The following is a 13669-nucleotide window of genomic DNA, read 5'->3' as shown; positions in this document are numbered from 1 at the left end:
TGTGATAAACTGTTGTCATTACAACCCCGTTCTCCAAATATGTACCCATCGTGGTACTATTTACAATGTGAATTGAAGTTTTTGCGGAGTGATTACAAAGAAAAAATATTTTGATAATTTCTCCATGGAAAGGGATAAATGGCTTTAAGCAGCTTCTGCGTTGTACTTTCTGCTGCTTACTTTGGGTGATTTGGTCTTTAGAGATTGAAAACCATCTGGGGACTACAAATATACAACATATTGAAGTGTGGAGGTAAAAATAAGAAATATTAATGCATTTCTCCATATTTCATTAAAACCGGTGTGTGTGTGTGTGTGTGTGTGTGTGTGTGTGTGTGTGTGTGTGTGTGTGTGTGTGTGTGTGTGTGTGTGTGTGTGTGTGTGTGTGTGTGTGTCTTACATGTGCGAGGATGTGCTGTGTGGTTATGTGGATGTGAATTATCTGGACTTGTGAGGCTCTACAAAGATACAGATACATAAATAATACATGATAACAAGAAGAAGAAGAAGAAACCATAATAATAAAGGCAAACAGATGAAACAAGGGAACAAATCAATAAAGCTATACTTAATTATGGAATAGAAAGTAGAATTTGGGATAATAATAAAGGATGATATTGCTTCAGGAGCTGGGAAACTGTAGTAGAATAGAAACACTGTGCACTCTGTGGATTGACACTGATGTCATATCCTATGAATATGTCAGAGCTAAAGCAGCTCTGTAATCTAAATTTCTCCCACATGTTATGCCAGTGTGCTCTGTAGTTACCAGAAATGCTGATTTTAGGTTATTGTTGCAGAAGGAGTTTCAACCAAGAGTTTTTCAGACATATTAAAAATATTAAACTTCAAGTTAAAATCCACATTGTTAAAACATTGCTGTGCAACTGTCGACTAGCTGAGGGCCCCGGCCATAAGAACAGGACGATGTATCTCGCTCTGTAAAATGCAGTCGTCTTCAAAATCGTTTTAAGGGAAGACTTTAGAAAATGTGCTTGCACCGATAAGAGTAGTGAAGGGAAGCCGGCAGGCTTTTTCTGAACCGCCTTCCTCTAAACTCTAAACCTTCTTGATGGTGTTAGGGTTTCTCTTTTATAATAGTTAAATGAAAGCAGCTCTCAGAGTGAGTCAGTCTTGTCCGCTGAAGCTCAAAAATTCAGCTACACTGTAAGCGTTTTGCTGAAGTCACCAAAATGTTTAAGAAAGTTTATGGCACGCTCTTCATGAATTTTAATAGTGCCATTTTGTCATAAGTCCCCTAATTGACAGGTGATAGATTTGGTTTGCTTCAAATAATGATTACTTAAATTGAACGGTGTTCATACTTTGACTGTAAACATGCCCTAAATCATCACAACTGCAATATAAGAGATAGGAATGGCCCGCTGCTGGAGGTGCTTATTTGGATTTACGATCTGTGCCGTACAGGAGCTCCATTTATGGTTATCTATAACACCTCTTTGTTTGTAGCAAGCATTATTTTCTCCTTTCAAGTGTTTGTGTGTGTGTGTGCACCTGTGTTTGTGTGTGTGCATGTTAACATGGCTCACCCGTACGACTTTCCTGTTGGGCTCTATAACCGCATTTCTCTTCATTATAAATTTACATGACCGTTTAGCCGCTCTTTGTTCCAGCAGAGTGAGTGTGTGTGTGTGTGTGTGTGTGTGTGTGTGTGTGTGTGTGTGTGTGTGTGTGTGCGCCAGTGCTTCTTATTCAGCACTGGCATCTTTGAGGAATATCTAAAGCAGCATAGCTGACACCTTCAGTTCATGTTACGCTGCTCCACTGTGAACACTTCCCTATTTAGATAATGTCACTGCCAAAGGTCAAACCTGTAGTTCGTGTTTCAAGGCCTGGTAGTCAAAGCTGAGTGTGTCTGTCTGTGTGTGTGTTGGTGCGAGAGAGAGGAAGGTGTAGTGTGTTTAAAAAAGAAAAACAAAAAAAACTGTAATATGGGTCATGGGCATATGGGTCTTTTCTCTTTTGTTTACCTCTCCTGTTCAGCTTTTCTAATGTTTAGTGCTGCACTAATAGCTCACTAAAGCTGCCATTTCAGAAGTTTCAAACAATAAAATGAAATGGCTTGGATGAAAACAGAGAAAATCCCTTAAGGCTTTATGGACTCAAGATTAATAGACAACCTAAACCAAAATAGAATGACCTTATTGCAATTGGGCAGTGTTTTAGAGGCAGGTTCTCACAGCAGAGCCATATAGAAGTGTATTTTTTTCAACCAGATAAGAGGTAGATAGATGAAGCTCAGTGGCATCATAGATATTAGTGAGTGTTAGTGTAAAAAGTAAGCTGCAGTCCTCACACGGGCCTTGTAAATGCGTTCTGTGCTTCTCTTGGTTGCTGTCAGATGCATCGAGAGAGTGGTGGCACAGAGGAAACACAGAAAGTGTTTATCTGGACTTTTTAAGGGCAAGTATATAAGGATGGGATGAAGAATACGCTGAAGAAGAGGACAGATAAGACGTGTGTCTAGAGACGTGTAAAGATGAGGAGTATCAAAGTACCATCTGATCTGAGAAGCAAATGTTTGCACCTTTTTTTTTTTTTTTTTTAAAAAGTACATTCTTCCCTGTAAATCAATAATAATGAAAAATCTGTTTCAATAGTTGTCTGTCATGATTGGAAATTATAGAAACTAAGTCAGGGTGTTTTTTGTTTTTTTTTTAAAAAAAAGAAAGATATAATATCTTCCCAGCCACCTGCTTTTACCTATAATGAATGTATCCACTGTCACAAACTGCCTGTAGTTGTATATTTGCAGCCTCCAGGTGGTTGCCTTGCTTTTTTTTAGAATGAGAATGAGGTTACATAAAGGATGTTTTTTTTTTTTTTCCTCTTTCCCATTTGGTGCATACATATTCCAATGTAGAGTATATGGACATGTGGGCGTTGAATGGTGGGTGTGTATGAATGTGTATGTTGTTAAAATGAACAAGATATAGATTCGGTGCCCTGCCTCCTGCTATTCCTGTCACTGGCAGATTGCTTTTATGGGCCCACCCCTTCATCTCTTGTACCTGATAAGAAGGGAAGGGAAGTGCTGAGGCTTCATAAGAAATTAAGAGACTAAAGGAGAAAAAAGAGACGCATTAGCGATGAGCAGATTGGATTGGTATGAAAGTAAATGAATATTTGAGTCACATGCTTGCCATTGATGTTAGATACAGAATACCACAATACTGAAATTTACTTTTGCAGTAATGGTATTTCTGATGGTATGAAATACACACAAAATGCAATATAACAGCAGAAACCTGGGAGAGCTCCTCCCGTGGAGTCGCTTTAATTTAGTTTCTGTGTGTTGCTGCTGCACATACAGTAGCCATTATGTAAATATGTGAAATACAGATATTATATGTTATTGTACTCCCTATCTATACGTTCTAGGATTGTACTGAATGATTTCTGTGATGATACCAATATTTTATTATACTGTAATTTATTAATGTATTGATTACACACCCACATCGTGTCTAAAAACAAACACAACTTTCCCGCTGTCCCTGTTGTGAGAAAGTTCACTTCCAACAAGTAAATATAGCTTACAGTTAGATTACATTGGCTATGTATTATCTTTTCAACCACCAATTGCTCATGAAAAGTTGCAAAACGGAACTCAAAATTACCTTTCATAGTCCGGGGGGGGGGGGTGTAATACTGGAAGCAATTCACTCAAGTATATTGCTTGCCCTTGTCAGTTGGCCACATGCAGACATTCAACACTGCATGTACCTGCTCTGTCACAACCAGATGTCACTTAGTTGTTTAATTATTACTGAATCAATTAACAGCTGGTGGTGCCTTATCTGAGTGCACATGAAGGTTTTAGAATTTACACTGCGTGTGTAATATGGCCAAAGTCCATCCACCAGGTGGTTTAACCCACACTTTGATTTTTGCTTTATAACTTTTTCTTAAGAATGCTGATCATTAAGTTAACAAAAAAAAAGTTCACTTTAAACAAACTGATGATGGATTCATTCACCCTTTCCCTTTATTTAATGACTAAAGAGACAGCAAGGTGACAAACGTAATTCAGCTCAATGACACTGTATTCAGTGTAACCTGCTCTGCCTGTCAAAGCAGAGACTGTTTGGTAGTCACAAGCTGGAAGTCAAGAGGGTCTACCAGTCTTCAGTGAGGAGTGTCAAAAGTTATTTTTTTGTAACAGTTTAAATGGTAAATCAGAAAGACACCACAAAAATATCAGGTCTGTAAAAATATCATGCACTCTTGCTATGCAAACAATGCACTGTCAAACACACACACACACACTTTCACAAAGGGCAGGCCAACAACTCTTGGAACGCTTCCCCAGATTTTAATAAGACAGTGAGCCGTAAAAGGCCAGTTAACCAAGGTAAAGGCCTGCAAATGAGGTCATAGAGGAAAGAAAGGGAGGATGAGTGCGAGTAGATATTTCATGGGAGTGTTGAGATAAAGGGCTGCACCATTGTCTTTCACCTGACGGAGATTTTAATCATAGTGGCAATTTTACAGCGGCCCATAAACTGCAGCAGCCAGGCCTCATTGTTAACCTCCAATTGCTTTCAGGGCTGTAAATACGGCTGCCTTACATTGCTCTGGCCTTGCCGATGGTTTATGGGAGATGGGATGGAGGTGGTGATGGCAGTAGGAGACTTCCCGGAGAATAATGAGGAGCAGAGAGCATAGACTGACTAGTAAATAAACATATTCGATCATCAGTGACACTCAGCACACTCGGCTGCACGACACAAACTTGTCGTTGATGAAGCAAGGCTGTGTGTGCTGGCTGGGTATTAGACTTAATCACTTAATCTGTAAATGGACCCGTTGAGATTAGCGTCATAACTGCTCAGTTTTACATTTACATTTGAAAAGTGACACATGACCATTTTTTTTTCCAAGTACCCATTACATTTAGCATTTAAAATGTTGTCACATGCTAAAAAGGATAGTTGATGTGATTCAGTGATTCAGGATGATGAATTCACAGCAACTCAGTGACATCATCGCTGACATTTGGTTGAAAGAGTTCTCTCCTGCCAACTGATTGAATCTGCAGCTAGCCAAGTGGAAATGGATCTCCCATGAGACACTTGGTGCATCAGCTTGAGCACCCTTCTCAAGGATGCCTGACCTCACATTGACATACTTTGTTTTCTGTCCAATTTTCCAGTGTGCTGTCACTCCGGTCGCCAAAATACTTTAATTACATTTTTGTTTTTTAATCAAGGACTCAGAGTCTCTGGGGTTAAGCTACAGGTTGCCATTCTAAATGGGACAAATGGGAGACAGAGAGATAATAGAATTATTACAGCAAAATCCTTTCTATCACTACATGAGCTATGAAGCAAACTGTAAAGTATAAACTTTTATTGAACCCGCATACTTCATAAGGCACTTAAGAGAAATGGGACAACTTGATAGCCCGAGCAGCAGAAGGTTAAGAGAAACAAACTAAGATGGAGAGGATTTCTATATGGTCATGGTAAAAGAAAAATACACCCTCTGTCAGTTGTGAGGTTTTAAATATCAGGACATAATAATAAAATAATCAGGTCCTTAATACCTCTTAAAATTAGGTAAATAAACTTTTTTTCCCCCACTTATCTGTAAAACCTTAAAACTGAAAAGATGTATTTTGTTTTAAACCATAACTCTATAAGAATGACACAGAAACAGTGAGTCACAAAACACAATAACTGCAACAATCTTACACAACGGATCGAATGTGGAACAAATCAGAGAGGAGAACAAAACAAAAATGGTTTCCTGAAATTGTATGAGGATGTTGGATTCCTGATTTCATGGCTTGCATGTAATGTAATGGTAACATGTGTGATTAAGGTTACTACGTTGTTCCTTCAGTATATTCTTTGATCGATCCCAATTAAAGGACTAAAACATATGTATTCCAGAAAAAAATCTGAGCATAGTTCTACTGATGTTTCATTTGATGCTCTTTAAAGTTGTGATCCGTATGCAGCAGTGCATATCCCTTATGTAGCCATAAGCCTCTGATAATGCCTCTCATAACTGATTGCAACCCTACAGACAATGAATTCTTCTCTGTCATTTTTCACATTTCTGAGTGTTGACAGCTCCGTTATAGGAGGCTATTTAAAGATTCAGTCCAGAATTGTTTTTCCTGCGGGTGTTTCAGTGCCTTCACTCATTCTTACTATTACGACTGAGGCATTTGTCAGCCTGGTGTTAGTTCACAGAAGCTTGAAATCCAAGCTGTGGGCCTGCAGTAAACTCCAAGGCAGGACTCCAGCACCGAGGTCTGCACTGTCACAACCAGATGCCAGCAAAGTAGAAGCCTGTTTGTCAAGATCAACAGCTGTGTGTGTGGACACATGCACTGAAATATACATGCAAACATGCATTCATGCTTTAGGAAAAATCTCAAAATGGACAGCTCAGTATGATACCCACATTCCTAGACTGATGTAAATAATTTATCACTTTTCCTTGTTTTTGTTTTTTGGGGTTTTTTCCCTTCCTTTTTAGGCTTTGAAAGCATTTAGCTTTATTGCCATTTGCTGTATCCCAGTTAGAGAGGAGGAGAAGAATTACTCTGTGGTATCGGCTACAATCCTTTTAGAAGGTTCCCGCTCTTCCTGCACTCGCTCCACTTCCCACCAGCTTGCTTTGTTTCACCAGTGGTCAGTGTTAATCTGTCTCGGGCTGTCTGTTTGCTGTTACAGCTCAGTTTCACGCTGGGGCCATGCTGGGTGAAGGTCATTAGATCATAAGACGTAACACTGGTCTTTATCTCTGTTTCTGCTTCTAATCCCCACCCGTCTTCCTCAGTGGGGTAGGTTATATTAAAGGTAGGTGAAGTTAAGTTTCTGTTAAAGACAAATAAAGTAAAACAAGGCAATTCAAAGTGCTTTGCATAGAATATAAAGAGCATTAAGGTAAAAAAGCAACAGCAATAAAAGTCTGGTCAAGCTTGACAATGAGGCAAACCTTTGTTTATTTTATGTTTTTGCACTCTATGAAATATCTACATCACAAGATAGTTATCCATGGGTTATCCCCATGTATAAAAGCATAGTTTTTAGTTAGGAGGCATAGTTTAGCATAGTTTCAGCAGTACTGTAAATTGTGATTTGAATGGAATTTTCATAGTATATGTTGGTGTTAAATAACCAATTTAAAAATATTTATTAAACACGTAAAAAAAAAAAAAAAAACAAGCAGCAGAAGTGAGTTTTCTCCGATGGTTGCATGGGCTCAGCTTACAGGTCATTTTAGAAGAGTCAAGTTTTTACTCCTCTCAGGAGGAGCCACTTGGGGTGGTTTGGGCATTTAGCTACAATTCCTTCTGAATAAAGAGAGGTCAAGCGTCTTGGATATGTCCTACTGGGAGGAGACCTTCAGGTAGATCCAGGAGCCGGTGGAGAGATTATTTCTCTTGGTGAGCTTTGGCGAGCCTCTGTGTCGTCCCACAAGAGTTGGAGGATGAGGCCATGGAGATACAAGCTTGGGTATCTTGGTTTACACTGCTGCTGCCATGACCATCAATAGATAAAAACGTGATGTATTATAAGATGCAGAACTAATCATACACCACCATTAGCAGATAATGCTGTATGAGAAGAGAACGATCTGCTGGTCAAAGGCCTTCAATGGGAAATGCATCAAGACAAATGTGTTTAAGTGCTTAATGTTTTAAGTGCTTTTAGATGACTGGATGACAGTAAATGGCTTTGCAGTGGAAGTCATCAGTATAGTGGTTTATACTCAGACAGTGTTTGTGTCTGCTAGATTAAACAGGCAGGTGCTGCTCCTGTTGCCACTTGATAAAGGGAAACAAAAACTGCACACACCTCCATTTTCTGTCCCATAAAGACTCAAGGAATCTGTTAACAATAGAAACAAGGCCGGGATAAGAGCCGCACTGAAAAACGCTAAACAACAGAAGCAAAGCATTCACCCGTCTCTTCATCTTTCTTGACAAATCCCCTACTGCTCATGAATTTATTTGACAAGAGGCAGATAAGAAGACTTAGCAGAGTAGCATGGATGGGTGGATGGCTGAATGGATGGATGGAGGGAGAGAGCGATGTGAGTAATTGAAATAAAATTGTTGGTGTGGGCATGTTGTGTTGCTATGGGTCTAAGGAAGAGGTGGAGAAGATTCATTTGCATCCCTGTGGGAACAGTTCCTGCTTTCATCAGTACTCCCTGTTTGCCAGATTTAGAGCGAGTGCCATATCCCAGAAGAGTTGGAGGGGATTTTGTGTTTTGATTTACTTTTCAGCTTTCCCTTCAGTTTTCCATAGGTGCCGGCTTGTGTCTCTCCCCTTCTTCGTTGAATCCACACTCTTTTATCTAAGAGTGCCTTTAAAACATTCACCAGTATGCGGGAAGACGTATTAACTTAATGATGTACCCTCATGTAAAGTCCTACAGAATATGTAAAGCTTACAAAAATGCTAATATGACCGTTTTAAAGCTTGAGAAGCCGTGTACAAGCAACCAAATGCTGTTCAGGTTAGCAATGTTTCTTTTATTTGCAGGTACGATTTAATACCACTGACACTCAAGGTCATTTTCTGTTTACCTGTTTAGATTGTCACTTTACTTCTGCTAGTGCATCTCAAAACATTAGAATATCATGAAAAAACCCAGCATTTGTTAGTCATATACTAGACATACACTCAAAGAGACATTCATTAAATGTAATGTGAAATATTCCAAGCCTTTTTTGTATTATTTCAGACAGTTAGGGCTGTTTGATATAACATATTGTGGCGAGCTCAGACAAGGAGGAGACAGAGGTATCGTTTGGTCTTGCTTCCCATGAGCTAGCCAGGGAGCACAGCCATTTATTTACATCTGCCAGGAGAACACTGCCGCTAGCTCACTGCTCAGCGTGGCAACAGCACAGCAACAACAACACACAGGGCGCCCCCTGACCCCGGAAGGACACACCGTGGCAGCGAGAGGGCATCACCTGTCACTATGGTAACATAAACAAACCATAACTGTAAAAACAGAACCCCGAACAGCCCTGACCCGCTACAATATATGTCGGATGACGATATAAAAACATCTATTGTTTCATTTTACGCTATTGTTTGTTTCGTGGTGTCGCAAAATTAACTGTTTATAGCAATATTCTTTTCATCGTTTTGATGGTCACTGTAGTGGCTATATTAATTTCTTAAAGTTCTCTCTTTCTCTTATATTTAATATAACCACACAAAGGACGGACAAGCGCCTGTTTTTATGCGTTGTGTTTAGCAACAACGGTGGTAAAACTGTTACTACCCGATCCGTACCGGAAACCCGATCGGTACCCCGCATGCGCGAAAGGTGTCTACTTCCGGTCGAAGCATTTTACGATAGTTACAGGTCAGAGTATCTGTTAAGATGTTAAGAATAACAAGTATCTCTTAACATGTTTCCGATAATGAAACATTTAATATAATGTAGGCAAAAATAAAAAAAATTAAAAGATAGTGACGGATCGGGACTCCCGATCCTTACTGCGCATGTGCAAAGTCAGACCGTACAAATCGGGTCTACCCGATCCGTACCGCGCATGTGCAGGGGGTTTTCTTCTTCTTCTTCTTCTGTTCGTTTAATGGCAGTGTACTCCCCAGTGTACGAGGATACCGCCACCTGCTGACTGAGCGAATGAACCCTATTGTAAACTGAATTAGCGTCATTACAAACGTGTGTTACATTTGATTTAGTGATAATCGAGTGTGTTTATGCTTGTCTGTGTGGAGAGGATTGTTGGAAAAGTGATGATAATGTCCGCTATCACTGTCAATTGCCAGTAAACACTTCATCTGGCTGCTGAATCTTCACGTGACATATTATAAAGTCTGTATTATTAACTCTGTCATTAGGCACCATTCTTCTTATTTTACAGCACTGTTGTTCAATCGGGGAACGCTTTCTGTTGAGGAGAAAAGCAAAAATTTGTTGCGGATACGGATTATTCATTGTTTAAATATCCTGGTAGTCGAAAAGGAGGCAGAGCTGCTGAGAAATGCTAGGAGCTAACTGGGCGCTAACCGTATCATTCAAATATATTGAATGTCGCAATGTTGGCAAAGAGAGGAAGTGACGTAAGATTTGCGCATGCGGGGTACCGATCGGGTTTCCGGTACGGATCGGGTAGTGACAAAAACCATCGCGTGTCCGCTTGTTTATGTTCCACATAAACCTTTCACAATAAATCAGAATCAGAATACTTTATTGATCCCTGGGGGAAATTATTTAAAGCTCAAGATCCTGTTGAGACTTTTCAAAATAAACAGATTCGCGTGAAATAGCAGATTATTTACGGATGAGAAGTAAAAAAGAGCCACCAGGTGCCAAAAAAACAAACCGTAGACTCAAACGTTAGAACAGGCTTTTCCCCGCAGCACGCTGTGTAATAAATACAAAGAAAACAGCGGCTGTTACAATTTATGTCTAAAAATGTATAGCTTCATGCATCTGTTAAAACACTCGACTCCAGCTACATGACGCGCAACTAGAAACACTTCCCGTAAGTCGAGCTGCCCGAGATTCACAGGATTTACAGAAAATGTTACATTTTTGTGATTTATATCGTTATCGGGATGATAGAATTCTTATATCGGGATATGAGATTTTGGTCATATCGCACAGCCCTGCTGACAGTCATGGCTAATCTGGAATCCAGTATCTCAAATGATCACAACATTCTAATACCAATCCAATCCAAACAAGATTTAAAATGCAAGATTGCCCAGCTTCTGAATAGGATGTATATTCGTACACATTGCTGCATCTGTACAGCGTGGGATGAAGACAGTCAGTCTTGTGACACTGCTGAGGTGTTACTGAAGCCCAGGTTGCTTTCATAGCAGTGATTTTGGGTCGGGTGTTTCTCATCTTCCTCTTGACAATACGCCATAGCTTCTCTGTGGGATTCAGATCATACGAGTTGGCTAACTCAGTAATAATATGGTCTGCAAACCATTTTGCAGGAGTTTTTTGAACAAATGCAAAGTCCTGCTGGAAAAGGAAATTGTCATCTCTATAAATCTTGTTAGCAGACGGAAGCACAGAGTGCTCCTCTCGTAGATGGCTGGGATCTCACAAGTTCCTGAAGCAGCTTCTCTTGACAGTCCTGATGAGCTATAAGTCATCATCATCAAAATGAAATTATATATACATTTTTGTTTGTTTTGTTATTTTCCCTTCCTTAACTCTAATATTTCTCTGCTTATTGAAGTAGAAAACTGGAGTATGTGTTTCAGTTTATAATCTATTTCCACCCGTGCTGAACCAGCCACCAGCCAGGAGGCCTTGCTCCTTATTGATCTCTGCTGTCCCCATGCTGTCCAGGCAGAAACCAGACACTTGGAGCCTGTTGATTGATCTCTCAGGATCTTTGTCTGATTCATCATCCACGGTCACACACTTTCTTCTTCTCTTCTTTTAAAGATCTTTATTTGCCTCATCATCACTTCTTTGTCACCTTTGTCTCTACTTCTACCAATTTTTGTCTCTGATCTTCAACAATAAAGAGAATATTGGGGATCATCAGATAGTGTAAGTGGAGATATTCACACTCATATTTAGTATTTATGAGCAGTATATAAACACTGTATTATAATCAAGACAGGCTGTTATTTTATTTGTCAACGACAACAATTATTAAATGATTTTTGACACTGTGTAACAAAGCTTCATTCATATTTGATATGTGATTGCGGATTAGCAATTCCACTGTTCAATTGCACTGTTTATGCTGATGTACAAAGAATCCACAAAATGTGTGTATGAACATTTAAAAATCAGTTTGTTCGAAAGAAATAAAGACACGTTGATAAGGAGGGATTTGTTTTATTTTCCTATTTTCTCTGTCTGTCTGATAAACTAGTCTCAGCAGTTATCACAGCTGACAAAGACCTTTTTCTGCAAGTTAATATGATGATGCACCTGCTGCCCACCTGCTGCCTTCATGTTTACTTTGATGGAATATAGGAAGGCATGCACATATGATAACCCATCCCTAAGTCTCTTAAGCCTAAATAATATTTCTTTTTTCTCAGCCTTTTCATTGTCTCAGCCTCACCTCATTCCTCAGGTTTAAGAAAAAGATCTGCTTTTACTTTAAAATACCACTTCTTTGTTTTATTATAGTATTATTTTTGTGATATTATGCCTAGTTGTCAGTATAACTGCCACACTGCTTTGATTATCTTAGAAAACCCAGATCAAATTTGATCTCTGCCACGCTGGTAAATGATCAGTTCGGTTTCAGTCGTGCTGTATTTCAGATATTTTGCATTTCACATGCTCCTATGATGACTTGCACTGTCATCAAACCTTGAGCATGAAACAACTTTAAAAAAGACAAGATGGTGGTTTTTCTACTTATCCTGGGTTAAAGACTTAAGCAGGACAACCAAACAGGCTATTAATCTCGCTACAATAGTGGACAGAAGTGCTTTGTTGGAGTCTGATGGTATTGTCAGGATATCAATTGCTTTGAACATCCTCCTGGATTTATTCTGTCATTAAACAACCTGCTGCCTTGATTTTTCTCACTTTAGCCAGAAGAAATTTACAGGTATATCGACACGTGGGTCAATGCTGCTGGCTGGGAGGCAGGGATGGATCCAGAGTAGCCATTCAGACTCCTGTGAGATGGCAGCTTGTGGGAGAAAACCAATCTTTATTGGCTTTTTTAATTTGCATCTGACCAGTCTGGAGAAGCACTATGTTAATTGTAACCAGTGAGTCAATGGTGTAGCACAAGTACATATCTTTTGCTCACTCTTGTTCAGAACTGAAAACAAATGACTGGATGCCAGTGTGTAAGAGGTAAAGATTTGTTTAACTAAATTAGCTAGATGACCCTTTGAGACCTATTTTCTATTCAAGGTCAATTTAATGCTCATCATTGTTACACTAAATATGCATTAAAGCTGAGATGTGTACTATTTAGTGACTAATTGTTGGATGAGGAGTGTTTTGGCACATGTGGGAGCAATTTTTGAGCGAAGAAACACCAAGTATGCTTTAACAAGCAGTGGTTGTACTTCCAAGATTTTATATAAAAGCGATCTCTTCTTTTCCCCTCTCCGTGTTGTCTCAGTCCTGGATAAGGTCTCGTCATAAACTAGTGAACTGAGTTTTAAGGCAAACAGTGTCGCTTGCACCAAACATTAATTAGCACATATCACAGACAGAATCGTTAAGCGCCTTCCCGATACTAACACTAACTAGCCAGCTTTGCTTCATAGTCCAGGGACATATGACACAAAACCAAAACATCCACACAGGAGAGTCTGTACTTTTTTGTCAGATGGCTGACTGCTGGAAACTAATGGAGCAGAGGTCAAACGTGTCACATCTGCTTCCCACTTTTTTTCTCTGCTGTCATACAGGCTCGCCAGAAATCAACCAATTCGCTTGAAAAATGCAATTTTGTTCATATTTCTGGAGCAGAATTGAGTTGTGTGCATTTCTTCCTACTGAGAAGACTTTTCACAGACACTTTTCACAGATTTAGTTGGCAAGAACACTCTTTGCTGTTTACTTTGATCTCTTTTTTGAACATATAAGAATGCACAGGTGGCAGTTATTAAAAGTTTAAAGAGGCCAACTCAGGTTATTCTGCTATACTGATCTTTTTTTCACCTCCCTCCATCTGAGTGTTTAG

The 13669-nt window shown here is 39.5% G+C and overlaps 1 protein-coding gene across 1 annotated transcript in view; it reads left to right on the top strand.

Moving 5' to 3' along the window:
- Positions 1-13669, top strand: part of b4galnt4a (beta-1,4-N-acetyl-galactosaminyl transferase 4a) — a 153352-nt gene that overhangs the window by 49490 nt on the left and 90193 nt on the right. The gene's annotated exons all lie outside the window — the stretch shown is intronic.

Source organism: Astatotilapia calliptera, chromosome 7 (assembly GCF_964374335.1).
Source record: "Astatotilapia calliptera chromosome 7, fAstCal68.1, whole genome shotgun sequence".
Classification (NCBI taxonomy): domain Eukaryota; kingdom Metazoa; phylum Chordata; class Actinopteri; order Cichliformes; family Cichlidae; genus Astatotilapia; species Astatotilapia calliptera.
This window is presented reverse-complemented; position numbering and strand designations above follow the sequence as displayed.